Source organism: Dreissena polymorpha, chromosome 9 (genome assembly GCF_020536995.1).
Source record: "Dreissena polymorpha isolate Duluth1 chromosome 9, UMN_Dpol_1.0, whole genome shotgun sequence".
Taxonomy (NCBI): domain Eukaryota; kingdom Metazoa; phylum Mollusca; class Bivalvia; order Myida; family Dreissenidae; genus Dreissena; species Dreissena polymorpha.
The window spans coordinates 10,572,255-10,590,654 of record NC_068363.1 but is presented as its reverse complement, the minus strand read 5'-3'; the positions used below and the strand labels follow the sequence as shown (position 1 = coordinate 10,590,654).

At 35.6% G+C, this 18,400-nt stretch overlaps 1 protein-coding gene and 1 long non-coding RNA gene across 2 annotated transcripts in view; both read right to left on the bottom strand.

Annotated features, from left to right (window-relative positions):
- The window catches only part of LOC127844935 (uncharacterized), a 168,157-nt gene extending 154,630 nt beyond the window's left edge, over positions 1-13,527 (bottom strand). The window contains exon 1 of the long non-coding RNA XR_008032976.1: positions 13,309-13,527. This is a non-coding gene — a long non-coding RNA (uncharacterized LOC127844935). The remainder of the gene's footprint in view (positions 1-13,308) is intronic.
- The window catches only part of LOC127844929 (uncharacterized), a 150,302-nt gene extending 131,981 nt beyond the window's left edge, over positions 1-18,321 (bottom strand). Inside the window, exons 1-2 of the mRNA XM_052375492.1 lie at positions 17,977-18,321; positions 10,956-11,059 (exon numbers count right to left, since the gene is read on the bottom strand). The gene's annotated coding sequence lies outside the window, so the exon portion shown is untranslated. The remainder of the gene's footprint in view (positions 1-10,955; positions 11,060-17,976) is intronic.
- Between the last annotated feature and the right edge of the window lie 79 nt (positions 18,322-18,400).

The window sequence follows — 18,400 nt, the reverse complement described above, 5'->3', positions numbered from 1 at the left end:
ACTGGGATAACGGAGAATCTCCCCTGACTGGGATTATGAAGAATCTTCCTAGACTGGGATCATGAAAAATCGTCCCTTAATTGATAGTCAGCATGTGTACAGTGAAATTTCAAGTACATTTCATGTAATAACATTTTACTAGTACCGCAGATTTTCCTTGTACGCTAAGTGTCTCAGGCGATAACTGTTTTAAAATATACAAATTTATAGAATTTTAAGTATTTATAAAAAAGGAGACACGCGTGTTAAGCAACCATTTTATAAATACTTCAAAATGCTCCTATGAACAAATGATAAAATAAACTGTTAAATGGGGCAACCTTAAAACACATGTTTCTTATAACATCTTGTTGCAAACTGTCATTTTCCCACAAAGACCACAATAAACTGTCCTTATCAGCATTGATGTTAAACCGCTTTACATGATATCAACACCAAAAAAATATGTACAAATGACATTGCATTAAACAAACAAGAGTTACAAACAAATCTCTTTGTGATTTAAGTCTGACATGTGACAAAAACAGCAATTTACCCATTATATATGAAAGAGAACACACACAAAAGTTGACATTTTTTTTCAGATGCAAACTATTCTATTTGATACAATATTAGTTTTGGAATAGAAGAACAATACAAGATGTGTTTGTGAAACACAATGTCCCCCTATATGATGTTTGACCTTGTAGGATGACCTTGACCTTTCACCACTCAAAATGTGCAGCTCCATTAGATACACATGCATTTCAAATATAAAATTGCTAGCTTCAATATTGCAGAAGTGACATTACATGAGCAATTTTGACCCATATATTTGACCTTGAAGAATGACCTTGACCTTGACCTTTCACCACTAAATATGTGCAGCTCCATGAGATACACATGCATGCCAAATATCAAGTTGCTATCTTCAATATTGCAAAAGTATTCATAAAATTAGCGATTTGGGCCACATATATTTGACCTCTGACCTTGAAGGATGACCTTTACCTTGACCTTTCATCACTCAAAATGTGCAGCTCCATGAGATACACATGCATGCCAAATATCAAGTTGCTATCTTCAATATTGCAAAAGTACTCATAAAATGAGCGATTTTGGCCACATATATTTGACATCTGACCTTGAAGGATGACCTTGACCTTTCACCACTCAAATTGTGCTGCTCCATGAGATACACATGCATGCCAAATATCAAGTTGCTATCTTGAATATTGAAATACTGCAAAAGTGTACATTAAATGAGCGATTTTGACCCATATATTTGACCTTTGACCTTGAAGGATGACCTTGACCTTGACCTTTCACCACTCAAAATGTGCAGCTCCATGAGATACATATGCATGCCAAATATCAAGTTCCTATCTTCAATATTGCAAAAGTTATTGCAAATGTTAAAGTTGGCGCAAACCAACCAACAGACCAACAGACAGGGCAAAAACAATATGTCCCCCACTACTATAGTGGGGGACATAAAAAACAAAGATATTCTGCTTATGTGGAATTGGAGTTCACACAAGCAGACATGGCGAAAGTCCGTCGGCCATTGCCGACGAACATTTAAAAAGGCTGACGGTGAAATGCAAAATTGTCGGCCTTACTGGCCCGCGATTTTTGCTTCTAAAGAGTGTAACCCTCTTGCAGTTTTCACAACTACATTATTTCGTGATTACCGACTCATAATATTTCCGGACATAATTCGTTGAAGTTCGGTTCGAACTGCATCGATAAATGCCGAAAGTGATTCAAAACGTTAACAAAGCGTCTTGCAGAACGACATCATACTTAACTATTGGTTCGCGAAAGTAGTCAGGCATATACGAGTTTAAGGTCGTTGCTAACGTGATCCAAGATGGCGGACAATAAAAAGAAACAACGATGCTCAGCGAAAAGGAAAAATAAAAATCGAATTAACGACGAACGTCATATAATTAGTATGGATTAATGAAAAGGGCGTGTCATTCTACGATGGAGCAAACGTTTTAGATACAAATAAAACTTTTTTTTTGGAAATGTATGTACTTAATGTCACAGAGCAAGTGTTTGAAAATTGGAATGCAGTCTACTTGCGAAGAAAAATACATCTAACAGTTACAGGATTAACGTTTGAAAATGAAAAAAAAGAAAAACATAATTCAATTTATATGTAAGTGGATCTGTGTTTAATCAGATTCATGTGCAATTCTGCTTTATTATGTTTGCCACTCTATACAAGTTACTGTAATGGCATGTTAGTTAAATGGATATTTAAAGGTTAACTTATTGAATATATTAATTACTATTGGCTAAATACATGGACAACAATCAAGTATATATGTTTAAAGCGTAAATATATCCACAAACTGAAACTAACACGCTTAATATACTTCCCCAAATCAAGTTTTCATGCTTATTTTTGCCCTTTTGTGAATTTACTTTGCCATGCCGAGACTAATGGCTCTATGCACTCCCCATTCAAACACTTAAAATTGAGGCCTGTGAAAATTTCAACTGGCCTGTGAATTTTTTCTCCTGGAAGGCCAGTTTGGCCTGTAAATTGTGACGGTCTTTCGCCATGTCTGCACAAAGCTGGTAAATTAAGTTAAACAAGAGATTGCCAAGCAATATGGTCCCCTACCGGTTAAACTCCACTATTGTCAGCAAAAAAAAAAATATTTTTTTAATTGTTGCCATAGCTTCCAGAATTTTTGACATAGGAACAAAATGAAATGATGTGCATAATCTCCATATTGCCATCTATCCGTGTTTCATGTTTCATGAAAAAATATGAAGAACTTTTAAAGGTACCGCAGCATCCAGAAAAGTGTGACGGATATACTGACAGACAGACTGACAGACAGACGGAGTGCAAACCATAGACCCCTCCGGTTTCACGGGTAGGTGACAACAAGCAAATTCGTTGAATTGATATCCCCCGCAAATATGCTTCTGGACACAAAAGTGTTATATTTGACACTCCGCTAAAAAAGATTTTTTTTAAGAGACAAAGGGCCATTACTCCGTTATTAACAGATGGTGTACAATGCCATTTGGCATGCACCATCCTCTTATCCATATATATACTCATACCAAGTTTCAATGAAATCTGTCAAAGCACTTTTAAGATATGGCTCCGGACACAAAAGTGCTGGACAGACGGAAAAACTGACGGACGGACAACACAAAACAATATCCCTCCGCCAATGGCTGGGGATAAAAAAAAACATATAAACAAGGGCTGTATGTAAAACATGCATGCCCCCCATATGGGCTGTCCATTGCAGTGGCAGCCATTGTGTGAATATGATTTTTGTCACTGTGACCTTGACCTTTGACCTAGTGACCTGAAAATCAATAGGGGTTATCTGCGAGTCACGATCAATGTACCTATGAAGTGTCATGATCCTAGGCAAAAGCGTTCTTGAGTTATCATCCGAAAATCATTTTACTATTTTGGGTCACCGTGACCTTGACCTTTGACCTTGTGACCTCAAAATCAATAGGGGTCATCTGCGAGTCATGATCAATCTACCTATGAAGTTTCATGATCCTAGGCATATGCGTTCTTGAGTTATCATCCGAAAACCATTTCACTATTTCGGGTCACCGTGACCTTGACCTTTGACCTAGTGACATCAAAATCAATAGGGGTCATCTGCGAGTCATGATCAATCTTCCCATGAAGTTTCATGATCCTAGGCATATGCGTTCTTGAGTTATCATCCGGAAACCCTCTTACTATTTCGGGTCACCGTGACCTTGACCTTTGACCAAGTGACCTCAAAATCAATAGGGGTCATCTGCGAGTCATGATCAATCTACCCATGAAGTTTCATGATCCTAGGCGTATGCGTTCTTGAATTATCATCCGGAAACCATTTTACTATTTCGGGTCACCGTGACCTTGACCTTTGACCTAGTGACCTCAAAATCAATAGGGGTCATCTGAAAGTCATGATCAATGTACCTATGAAGTTTCATGATCTTAGCCCCAAGCGTTCTTGAGTTATCATCCGGAAACCACCTGGTGGACGGACCGACCGACCGACAGACCGACCGACATGTGCAAAGCAATATACCCCCTCTTCTTCGAAGGGGGGCATAAAAATAGACTTGATTACAACTGCATCTCTTACCGAAACCCTTTTGAGATACCAATACATATCTAAACATGATTTATAAACATTATCATGATATATACCATCTCTGGTTACTAAAATAAGAATCCTTATAATTAGCTACAATGTATACCCCACCAATATAATAAATTATTATGCCGTATTTTCATAACAAAAGAAGAAAACAAAGGGTTCATGAAAATTTTCTACTTATTCTTCCAGTATCATTTTGGTTATGACAAAAGAATACATCAAAATCAGGCCTCGACACTAATGGTGGCCCGGGAACCCGAGGACACCAAATTTTGGCAAGGGTCACCAGTTCTTTCAAGCTGGGTGATCCTCCGGGAACCCTTAATTTATACAACCACTTCGTGTTGATCGACCATTTGAATCCCCGTAATTATCTTTTATTTCTTGCTGTGTTTATAAGAAGAACTTCCTAAACGGTAAGTAGTGAATTTTTTATATCTCGGACCAGTTACTATGTGGTACATGCAAAAAGTATTCCGATTACACGAATGGAAGTAACTGGTGGTTGATTACTAAAACGGTTTTCGCGACCCCACAACAAAAGCAAAATTCAGCTAAAGAATTTCATAAGCATTCTTCTTTGTTTCTTAAGTAGCAAATGAATTTTGGCATATGTGACTATTTAAAGATGTGATGAAATAATGTCCAATCAGCTAGGGCGGGGTTTTCCAACTGAACACATGTATGACGCCTGACTTGCTGTTCAATAATTACACCCACACTTTTCACGTGACGTTGTACATATCTCCATAGTTTTCGCGCGCTTTTTACTGACACAAAAAACAGCAGCAATACATGAAGCACTGTTTATTTGAAGCTAGAAATTGTTTATGTCGCATTAACATTAAAATTCAGAAGCGTCTTTCGGATTAAATATTTACAAACTTATTAATGCCAATTTGAGAATTCTACAAATTATTTAAGTGGTATGTAATTAATTCAACTTTAATTTGTTAAAATTCTTCACAAGTTGAACAAATGATTTAACTGTATTTTGCATGCACTATACAATTTCCATGTGAATTAGACCTGGTTGCCATCACCAGTCTTCTAAATAACTTGCTGTGATTTTATCGTTAAAGTGTTAACCTTGGGACCAATTGTGGTAGGTGACAACGACAACAAACTGTCACAAAACCACACACTTATGGCATGTACGTCATTCGTTGTCTGCATAATCTTGCTGCAGGTAGTGCAGGCCTATGAGTGCTGTCTCTCATGCAAAGCGTGCGCTCTGATTGGCCAATATTGATTGTCCAATACAACAACACTCCGCCTAGTGTAGTTAAGAGCAGACGCTGTGCGTCCAAACAGGAGGGAACCCTAGTTTGGGTGAGGGTCACCAAATTTTGAAAGTAGGGTTCCTGGAGGGGACCCTGTCAAAAAAGTTAGTGTCAAGGCCTGAAAATAGCATATGCAATCAATAATCCACAATAAAGTAAAGAAAATATTTGTACCTGCATCTTGTTATGTTTTCTTAAATGTTGTTAATATTTTTATTTATTTTTTCAAACCAGATGCTAACTTGTCGAATCTACATGTGTATATTCAAAACTGAAACTTGTTTTCTTTCTAATCCCCTATTGATACTTTTTTTGACTTGACGTCAATGGCATGTGACGACCGTTATTTAAATATATCTTCCAATTAATGTTATACTATATGAACTTACTGAATGAACAAGATGCAAGTGTGAAAAACAATAATAAGTAAAATCATAGAAAAATACCCAAGTTTTATAATAGGTATGACTTAAAATTAATTAATAAGATATTTATCTTTATTGTTTAATAAAAATACTTTATGATATGATGATATTTCATTTGCAACAAGCCTTGCTTATATTATGCTATACAATAACAACTGGGTGGGGTAACTGCCAAGCAGTATCTACACGATTCATATAGCTGCGTGTGAAATAGTCACAATATCTTTTTTTTTAAACACATGCATATAAAACTCACATAATCATAGCTGAATTTTTAAGGTAAACAAGGGCTGTTTGTAAAGCATGCATGCCCCCCATTATGCTGTCAGTTGTAGTTGCAGCCATTGTGTGAATATGTTTTTTGTCACTCACGTGCCTGTGACCTTGACCTTTGACCTAGTGACCTGAAAATCAATAGGGGTCACCTGCCAGTCATGATCAATTTACCTATAAAGTTTCATGATCCTAGGCCTAATTATTCTTGAGTTATCATCACGGAACCATTTTACTGTTTCGAGTCACTATGACCTTGACCTTTGACCTAGTGACCAGAAAATTAATCGGGGTCATGTGCCAGTCATGATCAATGAACCTATGAAGTTTCATGATCTTAGGTGTAAGCATTTTTGTGTTATCATCTGGAAAAAGTTTTAGTATTTCAAGTCACTGTGACCTTGAGCTTTGACCTAGTGACCTGAAAATCAATAGGGGTCATCTGCCAGTCATGATCGATGTACCTATGAAGTTTGATGATCCTAAGCATAAGCTTTCTTGAGTTATCATCCGGAAACCATTTAACTGTGTCTTGTCACCGTGATCTTGACCTTTGACCTACTGACCAGAAAACCAATAGGGGTCATCTGCGAGTCATGATCAATGTACCTATGAAGTTTCATGATCCTAGGCGTAAGCGTTCTTGAGTTATCATCCAGAAACCATTTTCCTTTGTCAAGTCACCGTGACCTTGACCTTTGACCTAGTGACCTGATAATCAATAGGAGTCATCTGCGAGTCATGATCAATGTTCCTATGAAGTTTCATGATCCTACGCGTAAGCATTCTTGAGTTATCATCCGGAAACCATTTTCCTGTTTTGAGTCACTGTGACCTTGACCTTTGACCTAGTGACCTGAAAATCAATAGGGGTCATCTGCCAATCATGATCAATGTACCCATGAAGTTTCATGATCCTAGGCCTAATCATTCTGAGTTATCATCCGGAAACCATTTTACTATTTTGAGTCACTGTGACCTTAACCTTTGACCTAGTGACCTGAAAATCAACAGGGGTCATCTACCAGTCATGATCAATGTACCTATGAAGTTTCATGATCCTAGGCCTAAGCCTTCTTGAGTTATCATCCGGAAACCATCTGGTGGAAGGACCAACTACTGACAGACGGACCTACATGAGCAAAACAATATACCCCCTCTTCTTCGAAGGGGGGCATAATAATAAATATAGAAATTGAAAATGTTTTCATTTGGTGAAGTATAAATATATTAAAAGAATCCTATTTGGGGGTACTTGTTTAGTGCATTTTTAAGAGAACATGGGAAACAAATGACAAGGGTAGGAAAGACATCTTCAATATAGCTAGTTAAATCTACATAACATTTGTTTTGATATTCTCCATTCTGGTGAAACTGTAAATATTTACCCAATCTTGTGCAAACTTACCTTAGGAAAGTGGCCACATTTCTCAGATGTTACATTTATTAGCTGGGACCTTTACATCACAGTGCAAACATGTAATTAGACCTACCTGTACAGTACCATATATTGTTAGATGATTATAATGTTTTCAGTGTATACAAAAGGTAATCAAATAAACTTTGTTGTATGTTCCGGCAGTCAGATTATAATGTACAAGACTGGCATAAACTGCTGAAAATAGAAAGTTTATTTCCTAGCCACTTAATTTCAGGGTGGTCAAGTGATGCCCATTTTAGCTATCATGATGCCCATTTTAGCTTTCTTCTGTTCAAATTTGGGGCAAGTAAATGTTTCCCAATTCTGACCTAAAAATTCCAAATGCAAGGTTTAAAAAAAATATTTTTATTAAGATCTCCCATCCAACTCTATAACTTTAACCTTAGTAAAAATAATATTGAAAACACTTTTCTTTTCAAATTTGAAGCATTTGTTATAAAAACAACAACAACACAAATTTTCTAATTTTAGTTAAAACCCTGTGATTTTTCCCAATCCAAAGGGACCCATCACCATTCACAAAATGGTGAAAAAAACACTGCAGTTTGCACATAAAATAATATATTGCCCTGCTTAAAAAGGTAGAAAGCTATGTAAGTATCTTATTGTCTATTTGATTATAAGTTCTTGCAATGGGGAAAACCAAGCAACTTTGAAATAAAACTTTTAAGCAAAGAAAATTTAATTTGACTCGATAGCCAAAATGACGTTACAAAATTCATGGAATGGTCACACTAGATCTTGCATTTATTTTTAGAATAGCAAATTGGATTCCTTTTTTTTCATGAAAATGTCCTCATACACTCCATGCACTCTGCACCTGTAGACTGTCACGATAACAACTTTCAAATGCAGTTTAAACATTTCCTATTTGTGTAAACATTTTTCTGTGGAGCACCAATTGATAATTATTTAATATGTAAACATGATACCCTTAATTGTATGATTGTCAAAGTCAATAGCATTGTGCTTATTTCATTGTCATTTACATAATTTAAGAATAAGAGCAATTAGAAGTGAAATGCAATACTCATTTGGGGGGAACTTTTTTACAATCAGAATAATAACTTTAACTTTGAGGTCATTGTCAATCAAACTGTGTGTGCTACCAAAAAATATTGTAATTTGTATCAGAGATTGAAATTGCTACATAATATTTATCAAGTGTTTAAGTTTAACACATTATGTAGTACCGATATGTGTGATACAAAGGGTCAGTTTTATAAAGCAACACCAACTAATTTAGCAGAACAAGTGTATTCCGGAATGATCAAATGAAAATAATTATAATTGTCACAACCATTCTTTAATTCATTTTTGTATAGTTTTAGGAATATATCTGTGCTAGTCCATATAAATGGACTCCCAGAGCCTTTGATAATTTTTGCTATGGCGGCTCTGGGAGTTCATATGCACCCCTATATAAACATGGGTGCAGTTCAGCGCAGAGAATCCGTGCACTTCACTAAACAGACGTCGTTAGAGACAAATTGAGGAAAATAATGAATAAACTTAATAAACATGTTAAATTTACCTAAACAGCAACGTACGGACGTTTTCCTTTGCATGCACCCTAATAAATACGACAATGTTTCAACACACTATTCTCGTTGACATTTTTATGTTGAATTTGAAACAGTTTTTCTGTGTCCAATATTCAATATCATTGTCGACTTTAAAGGGGCCTTTTCACAGATTTTGGCATTTTTTAACTTATTCATTAAATGCTTTATGTCGATAAATGTAAACATTGGATCGTAAAAGCTCCAGTAAAAAATCAAGAATAAAATTAAAAAATGGAAAAGAACATTGCCCGGACCTGGTTTCGAACCAGTGACCCCTGGAGTCCTGCCAGAGTCCTGAAGTAAAAACGCTTTATCCTACTGAGCTATTCCGCCATGTACACATACTGAACGTATTTTATACCTTATATAAGCAATCTTCGTAGTTTCACAAAATTTAACGACAAAAACAGAACTCTCCAAATTATTCAATCGTTTCGCGTTGCAACGCTTTATAATTTTTAGGTTTTAAAATCGTCAAAAGATGCATATAATGGCTATATTAGACCATGGTAAATGTTCAGTATTACTGTTTCCTCACAAATATCATAACTAAAACGAAGCGTGAAAAGATCCCTTTAATAGGCTCCATCGCATAACCCGACCTGCAAAATATTGGTGTACTGCGACCTAACCAATATTGGGTCAATTTTCCAATATGGCGGATACAGCGTACGAAAAAAAAACCAAGTCAATAAAAAGCAATTATTTATTGCTTTAATGGTACCATTTGGATGAGTTTGTGGTTTAGACAGGTAAACTTTAATAAGTTCTTGCAGTTTCAGTGTTCCTTAACCCTTGCATAGTTGATAACAATTTGCACCCATGGACAAGAGAGAGCGCATTGCAACTCTCAGCAGCCCATTGGGTTATAAAGCTGAGAGTTGAATTATTGCAACTAACATCTGTGCATAAAATGTATTCCTTCATTTAATTCTATTTTAATAGTAACAACAATAAAACAATATTGATGATTGGTTATGTTGATTAACATTTAGTGTGTTCTATTACAAAAACCTCAAGGATATTGACTAATTTTTATACTTGACCTATTTGTTTTTGCTCAAATGTGGTAACACTTGTCAAGACAACAAACCGCAATCATTCACCAAGCGTCTAACACATCAATCTATAAACAATTAGCATCAGTTATCTTCATAAGTAACTTTCCATTAATAAATTGATAGAAATATTTCAAAAGGATAAAAACAAAGAACGTAAAAAAACACAGTAGTTCAATAATTGATGCCACAACCCCCCAAAAAAGTGCTGTCATTCAATGAAGAGAGGTGTTATTGTGTAAACACTAGAGATCTATCTATCAATATTTAACAGATCCTGCTTCTAATGCACATTCAATAAACAAGCTTATTTTTAAATCAAGTGTGTATATATAAAAAAAAATTAACCAATACTTTGACGTCCAATCTACTTGGAAGAACATTAGTTATGATTGCATTATTTTGTTCTCGAAACTTTGAATTACTAACTTACTGACATTTTGCATGTTTTATGTGTAAGGTAATTTTGTCAATAATTATGAAGTTAAGTTAATTGTTATTAATATAGCAAATGAACATAAAAATGACTGCTACATACATGCAGACTGTAACAGCCGCTATAGAACTCGCTGCAAGACATCTTGAGCAATATTTTGGATTCATCCATAAATATAGTGCCTTGTAAATATCGCGAATATTGGGAATGTGAAACTCATCTATTACATGCCATAACTTGTGTTCACCTCTCTTAAACTACACATACTAATTTCCATATATGTTTAGATTTGCACTTTTCAGAACTTATGATCAACCAAAAAAATAAAAGAAAATCTGCGATACCTGCTTAGTTAAGTCTGTTTGATGGCAAGTGTTCTTTGGATATCCAGTATGATCTATTTTCTTCCCATTTGAAGTTCTCCCATTTACAGTGAAGAAGTCTGGGTCTGAAAGAGAAATGGAACAATATAAGTCTCACTTCTGTTAACTGGACTCATTTGTGACAAAAACAATCATAAAGCAATCTGTCCCCTGACCAGTGTTATTTCATAGTTTTTGTTTATAAAATCTTTGTTTAGCTCTAGTGACCAACATTTGCAGTGGATCAGAGCAGTTTAAATAATTTGCAAAGAAAGGGAGAGATTGTTCCAGTGAAGATTTGCTAAAATATGCCCAGCATTTCAGGGGGGACAAGAAGAAGGGGTAATCAATGTAAGCACGCACTTAAACACAGACAGAAAGCCAACAAAAATCACAGAATCCAAATGTGCTCAGCTGAGCTTAAAACATAGTAGAGGAACACTGTATGATGTTATATGCCACATATAATTGCTCTTGGCTTTATTGTTTCAAATGTTTTTTTAAATGTTGATTACACAAATGTACAAGTCTATATGTAAATTATGTGACTCTGGGAAAGGGCCAGTTTTAACACACTGGGAATGATTTGAACAATCTTTGCAGAGGACCACTAGACGTATAGTAGAATATGTTACAAAAAACAATTATTAAACTGCTGACCCTTGCAATTTCAGAGAAGACTTTGAGTTAATTATTAAACAAGAGACAGCGCGCTCGACTATTTGAGTGCTTAATAGTATAACGTAAGCCATCATGGAGAGGGGGGGGGGGTATAATGTGGGTGTGTGATCATTTAATAGATGATCTTTCAAAATAAGAAAACAAAACAAAAAAAAATTTTGGGGGGGGGGGTGGGGGGGGTGGGGGGAGAGGGGAGAGGGGGGGTATAATGTGGGTGTGTCATCATTTAATAGATGATCTTTCAAAAATAAGAAAAATAAAAAATATTTTTTTTGGGGGGGTAGGTGGTTCTGGGGGTGGGGTGGTTTGGGTGGAGTGCAATGTGGTATGTCAGGTAAGTGTTGTTTTGTCAAACTTTAACATAGATTTATCAATAATATGCATATTCTAAGTATAAAAGGGGCCTTAATTCTGTCAAAATGCTTTATACAGTTGTCTGCTCTTGTTTATAGGTTGAGGTCATGTTGGTTAACAAGTATGCAAAATATGAAAGCAATATGTCAAGGGACACAGGAAATAGTTGGGGTAGTACGCAAACTTTAACATAGATTTATCAATAATATGCATATTCTAAGTATAAAAGGGGCAATAATTCTGTCAAAATGCTTGATACAGTTGTCTGCTCTTGTTTATAGGTTGGGGTCATGATGGTAAACAAGTATGCACAATATGAAAGCAATATGTCAAGGGACACAGGAAATATTTGGGGTAGTACGCAAATTTTAACATAGATTTATCAATAATATGCATATTCTAAGTATAAAAGGGGCCATAATTCTGTCAAAATGCAGATAAATGCTTGATACAGTTGTCTGCTCTTGTTTATAGGTTGGGTTCATGATGGTAAACAAGTATGCAAACAAGGGACAAAATTGTCACAAAACCAGGTTTTCATTGTGAAAAAAAATCTGATAAAGGGAGACAACTCAAACTGAACTTTTGAAATGAACAAAGAAAATTAACCCCCTTTGTAAGTTTGTTTTAAAATAAATCTATTTTTAGTCGTGGCGACCTTGACATTGGAGATATGCACATGAATTTATTTTTTTTGACCTTTGACCATGAAGGATGACCTTGACCTTTCACCACTAAAAATGTGCAGCTTCATAAGATACACATGCATGGTAAATATCAAGTTGCTATCTTCAATATTGCAAAAGTTATGAGCAACGTTAAAGTTTTCGGACAGACACACGGACGGACGGTCAAAATTTGTTCGGTATGGAAAGGCGTTGTCCATATACACATGCATACCAAATATGAAGGTTATATCTCAAGGGACATAGAAGTTAAGAGCATTTTTCGAAACCTAAACGCAGATTTTGAAACCTAAACGCAGACCCCTACTTCAAGGTCAAGGTCACAGGGGTCAAAATTGTTGTGCGTATGGAAAGGCCTTGTCCATATACACATGCATACCAAATATGAAGGTTATATCTCAAGGGACATTTATGGCAATTTTTGACCTTTGAACTCAAAGTGTGACCTTGACCTTGGAGATATCGACGTAATTATTTTGCGCGACACACCGTCCAATGATGGTGAAAAAATGTACCAAATGATTTTAAAATCTGACAATGAACGACATAGTTATGGCTCGGACAAGCTCATTTATGGCCATTTTTGACCTTTGAACTCAAAGTGTGACCTTGACCTTGGAGATATCGACGTAATTATTTCGCGCGACACACCGTCCAATGATGGTGAACAAATGTGCCAAATGATTTTAAAATCTGACAATGAACGACATAGTTATGGCCCGGACAAGCTTGTTCCGCCAGCCCGCCAGCCAGCCAGCTCGCCAGCCAGCCAGCCAGCCCGCCCGCATTCGCCAATCTAATAACCAGTTTTTTCCTTCGGAAAACCTGGTTAAATATGAAAGCAATATGTCAAGGGACAATGAAAATAATTGGGGTAGTACGCAAACTTCAACATTTGCACGCTCACGGAAATGCCAACGGCAACGCCAACGCCAAGGTGAGTAGGATAGCTCCACTATATATATTTCATATATAATAGTCGAGCTAAAGTCTAAATCAATCATGTGACCACTGGGCCGTGGCCAGATTTGACCCCAAGAGCATGATAAGAACAACTTTGTAGGGGACAAACACATGATGTTACACTAAAAATATTCTACCCCTGCTAATAGCATATTTAGATGAGAAGAAATTTAAAGTAAATTGTAAAATAAGTGTATATTAATCCCATGCCTCCAAGGGCAAGGCCAGTTAAATTTAATAATTGGAGATTATGTTTGCAGTTATTAAAAAAAACAAGCGATGTGTTTGTGAAACACTATGTCCCCATATAATTGACCTTTGACCTTGAAGGATGACCTTGACCTTTCACCACTCAAAATGTGCAGCTCCATGAGATACACATGCATGCCAAATATCAAGTTGCTATCTTCAAAATTGCAAAAGTGTACATTAAATGAGCGATTTTGACACATATATTTGACCTTTGATCTTGAAGGTTGACCTTGACCTTGACTTTTCACCACTCAAAATGTGCAGCTTCATGAGATACACATGCATGCTTAATATCAAGTTGCTATCTACAAAATTGCAAATTGCAAAAGTGTACATTAAATGAGCGATTTTGACACATATATTTGACCTCTGACCTTGAAGGATGACCTTGACCTTGACTTTTCACCACTCAAAATGTGCATCTCCATGAGATACACATGCATGCCAAATATGAAGTTGCTATCTTCAATATTGCAAAAGTTATGGCAAATGTAAAAGTTGGGGCAAACTAACACACAAACCAACCAACAGACAGGGCAAAAACAATATGTCCCCCACTATATTGGTGGGGGACATAAAAATACTTTGGAAACCTTTAATTGGGAATTTTAGGTCCCATTTGGGAAAAAAATATATACATGTATTTTTTTCCATTGTGAATGGGTCCCCCTGCCGGACCGAAATTTGGACAGAAACAAACTGTAATATATTGCAAAAACATGATATAAGAAGGATGGATTTGTTGTTATCAAACAAATTATTCCAGTAATCTTTGAAATTGGCATTTTATTTCAAAAGTCTTTGATGCAAATCAGGGTTTGTCCCAGGAATGTGCGCTGGGATGTCATGCCATGTGTAAATTAGATTGCTTAGAGTACACAAAATTACTGGCTATATACAACATGCACCTTATCAATATATATACATGTACAACAAACAGTACTCACATTATTTCCAAATATGGTTTATCAATTAGACAGGTGCAATGACGTACATACTGACATGCAAGATAACACCTTGTCTTTAACAAGGTCTAATTCACTTTAAGGCACAAACATTTTTAATACTTGAAACAGACTTACAATATTGTCTTGCATTTTTTGTTAATTAGAGGGCATAAGTCTGCCACATTCCAACTCTCAAAGAGTATATATTTCCCAAATGACTGCCTACATTTCCCAATTGATGGTTTCCATATTTATTTTTTTCATTAAATGGCAACATTTAGATCAATTCCCTTTTCAGCTAAAAAACTTGAACCTTAGTATTAAATTATAACATTGCATTATGTTGAAAAAACTTTTTTTTTCAATTTTAAAGTATTTGTTCGCAAAGAAAACACAAAAACACCAAATGCTTGTTACTTAGGTTTACTCTTACATGATGATGAACATACACACACAAAAATGGATGACTCTTATTGTATATAAAGAGTCAAAATTAAGCCATTTTTATCATTTGTGCAGCTTTAAAGCATTTTACACAGAGTGGCTTCTGGTATACATGTATGGCATAAAAAAGCTTCCTCGATTTTGTTTGTTCAGTGTTATACACATTAAATGGATTTCTTTCATCAGGCCAGAAGATAAATGTGTTGATGCATGTACCTGACCATACATTGGCTGACATGTATCTGATAAACTAGAACATACATGTACATGTTAATAGACACCAGCTGCCCACAAAAAATGCAGACAAAAAATGAAGAAAAAAAGCTTGCATGATTTGTATTCTGTGATTTATGAATTTAACTATGTGAAATGCATATGGGAATACTGATGAGAATTCAATAATTCATTTAAATCAAATGAAACTATTTCAATCTACTGACTGATTGAAATATTTTATTGACTACATCTCAGCCTTACAGCGACCTGGTCATTGAATGAATTGTGTAGATCTTAACTTGCACATGTAACAAGATGCCAAAGCATCAGGCAATAAACCAGAACAAAACATGAAGTTAATGGTCTTGTGTGCGCCCGTGTGCATTTATGAAGTCCTTCCAAGCCTTAGGCTGCATCATATGAGGACCGGGGGTGTGTCCAAGCACTACTACCTAATTTTCTTCCTAAACTTTACTTATGGGAACAACCTTGACGGATGGGCGAGCGGCACATTCATTGTTTCTGTCACAATGTTTTCATAAAATCTTCACCATTTTATGAAAATGTTCGATGACATAAAACTGAGACAGATTTCGATAACAAACCAGTTTGCACCTGCCACTTCAGAATTATTCAATTTATGGCTATTTATTAATAAAAAAACTTGCAAAATTCGCCATTTAAGCTCTTTCAATTGTTCAGTTTTCACTGAAAATTCACAAAACTATAAGGAAAAGTTTGTTCACATAAAAAAGACCAACAATTGGTAACCAGGATATTTGCACTAGGAACTTAACAGGTTATTTGCACTAGGAACTTCAGAGTTATTGCCCTTTATAAAGTGCTGTTTCCAATCTCTTTTTCGTGCAATTTTTGTCTAATCTTCACCAAATTTCACGAATTTTTTGTTGAAATACAATGGAGGCTAAACCCCTTAAATAGCAAATCAGCATCAGACAGAGGTGTTGCTCTTTCTTTATGCAAAAATGAAAAAAATATGTGATTTAACACTCTTACTCATAGCATTTTTATCGAATCTTCACCAAACTTTTGTTAAATGTTTGTTAACATAAAATTGAGGCAAATTTTGAAAACCAGTCAACTGGCGGCAAGCAATACAGAGTCATAAGCCGGTAAAACAAAAAATGTAATAAAATTGTTGTTTCTGCTGATTCTTTTATAAAAGGTGTATATTTGTATTGATTACCTTGTTATTATTTTAGTGAAAGAGGCCTTGACCCACCTACTGTTGGCCCAAAATACAGTTCAATATTCATTACCATGATTTTTTATTTGTTGAAAAAAAACTGGTTAAAATTATTGATCTTATTCTCTACGGCCATACAAACATAAAAGCCATTCATCGCCCTGGCAGAATCCAAGCGCATGAAAAATTCACTCTTTATTACTAATGCCCAAACCGCTGCTTGGGACAGTAAAATTCTCAAAAGCGCATAAATGTTTCAAATTTCAAAAATTAATTGTGCAGTTGACTTTACCAGAAGCAGATATGAACAGGAAAGATATGCTTTATGCATAAATGTTTGTAAAATATTCTTCTTTCATGTGCACATAATTATTGACTGATATGTGTCATGTTCAGGCACAAAATAAAAACTTAAACGGCTGTTGCTTTCCTACTTAATTGTGTATTTGAAAGCTCAATGAATTGGTTTAAGAAGAAATCTTGCTAAATTAACAAAATGCCACGGTTTGTAGCTGCTAGCAATTATTCAAATATGATTGTCAGCAATTTGGATTTTGTTTCCATTTTATCTTGCTGAGGGTCATTCCATTATTAAAAAAAATTCAGGTTTTAATATGTTGGCTAAAAAAATAACAGTTTTGATTTTGTTAAAAAGTAACATTCTTTCTTTAAAAACAGATGCAGATCAAACTCAATTAAACACAATAGACTTTGGCATTGTATCCCACACCCCAATCTGATAAATATCAAGGAAAACAGACTCAAGGCATATGTAACCTAGGAAACCCAACTTAAGGCAGTCCAGTGCCTCATTCTTTAACAACAATAGGTCGCAGTGGGTTAGTGTCCGCCTACCAACTGGGAGGTCATGGCCTCCTCCCCCACTGTGGTAGTGTTCATTCAATCTCCCCTATAGACACCAAGTACTGGTTCTATACCAGGAAACAGACTCAAAAACGTGTCCAATAAGCATAAGGCTTACAATGCAATTGAGCTAAAGTAATAGGTTTAAACTAAACAACAATATATATACACTGTATATATACAGAAAAATACAAATGGCCTATTTTCCTCTATATTCAGCCACTTATAAGTTATAATAACTTTTTAAACTGTATGCACACATTTTAACACAAGTGACATCAAATTTAAAATGTTCTGTTATTGCAACAAAATACACACACAAAATACAATAGAGAGTCTAAGTTCTAACTTGGTCTGTATAATGACTGTGTGACATTTCTTACACTTACAGTCTCTTTGCTCCTGCTTGTGCAAGCTGTCAGATAAGTCACTCACTTACTGACCGTGTCCTTCTGCTTCAAACTTTGAAGTTCTTAATTGTGTCAGTATGTGTAACTTAATTGCATAAAATAGGTCCGAATGCTAAGCTACACACAAATCCATTTATTTAGTGCATTATATTGCTAAGATAAAACTGCACGAAAACTGCATAACGACCATTTAATCCAACTGTTATCCTGCCACTGTTTGATAAATATCTGTACATGTAATCTCCAATCGGTAGCAATATAGTAATAAACTCTAGCAAAATCGTAACTACTCGGCCTATCTCGTAGGTGCATCTCTCCTATTGCCGGAAGTGGCCGTTGTGATCAGGGTAAACTGTTCCAAAGAGAAAAGGTTGTGAATCACTATAACATTCATAATCTCCAC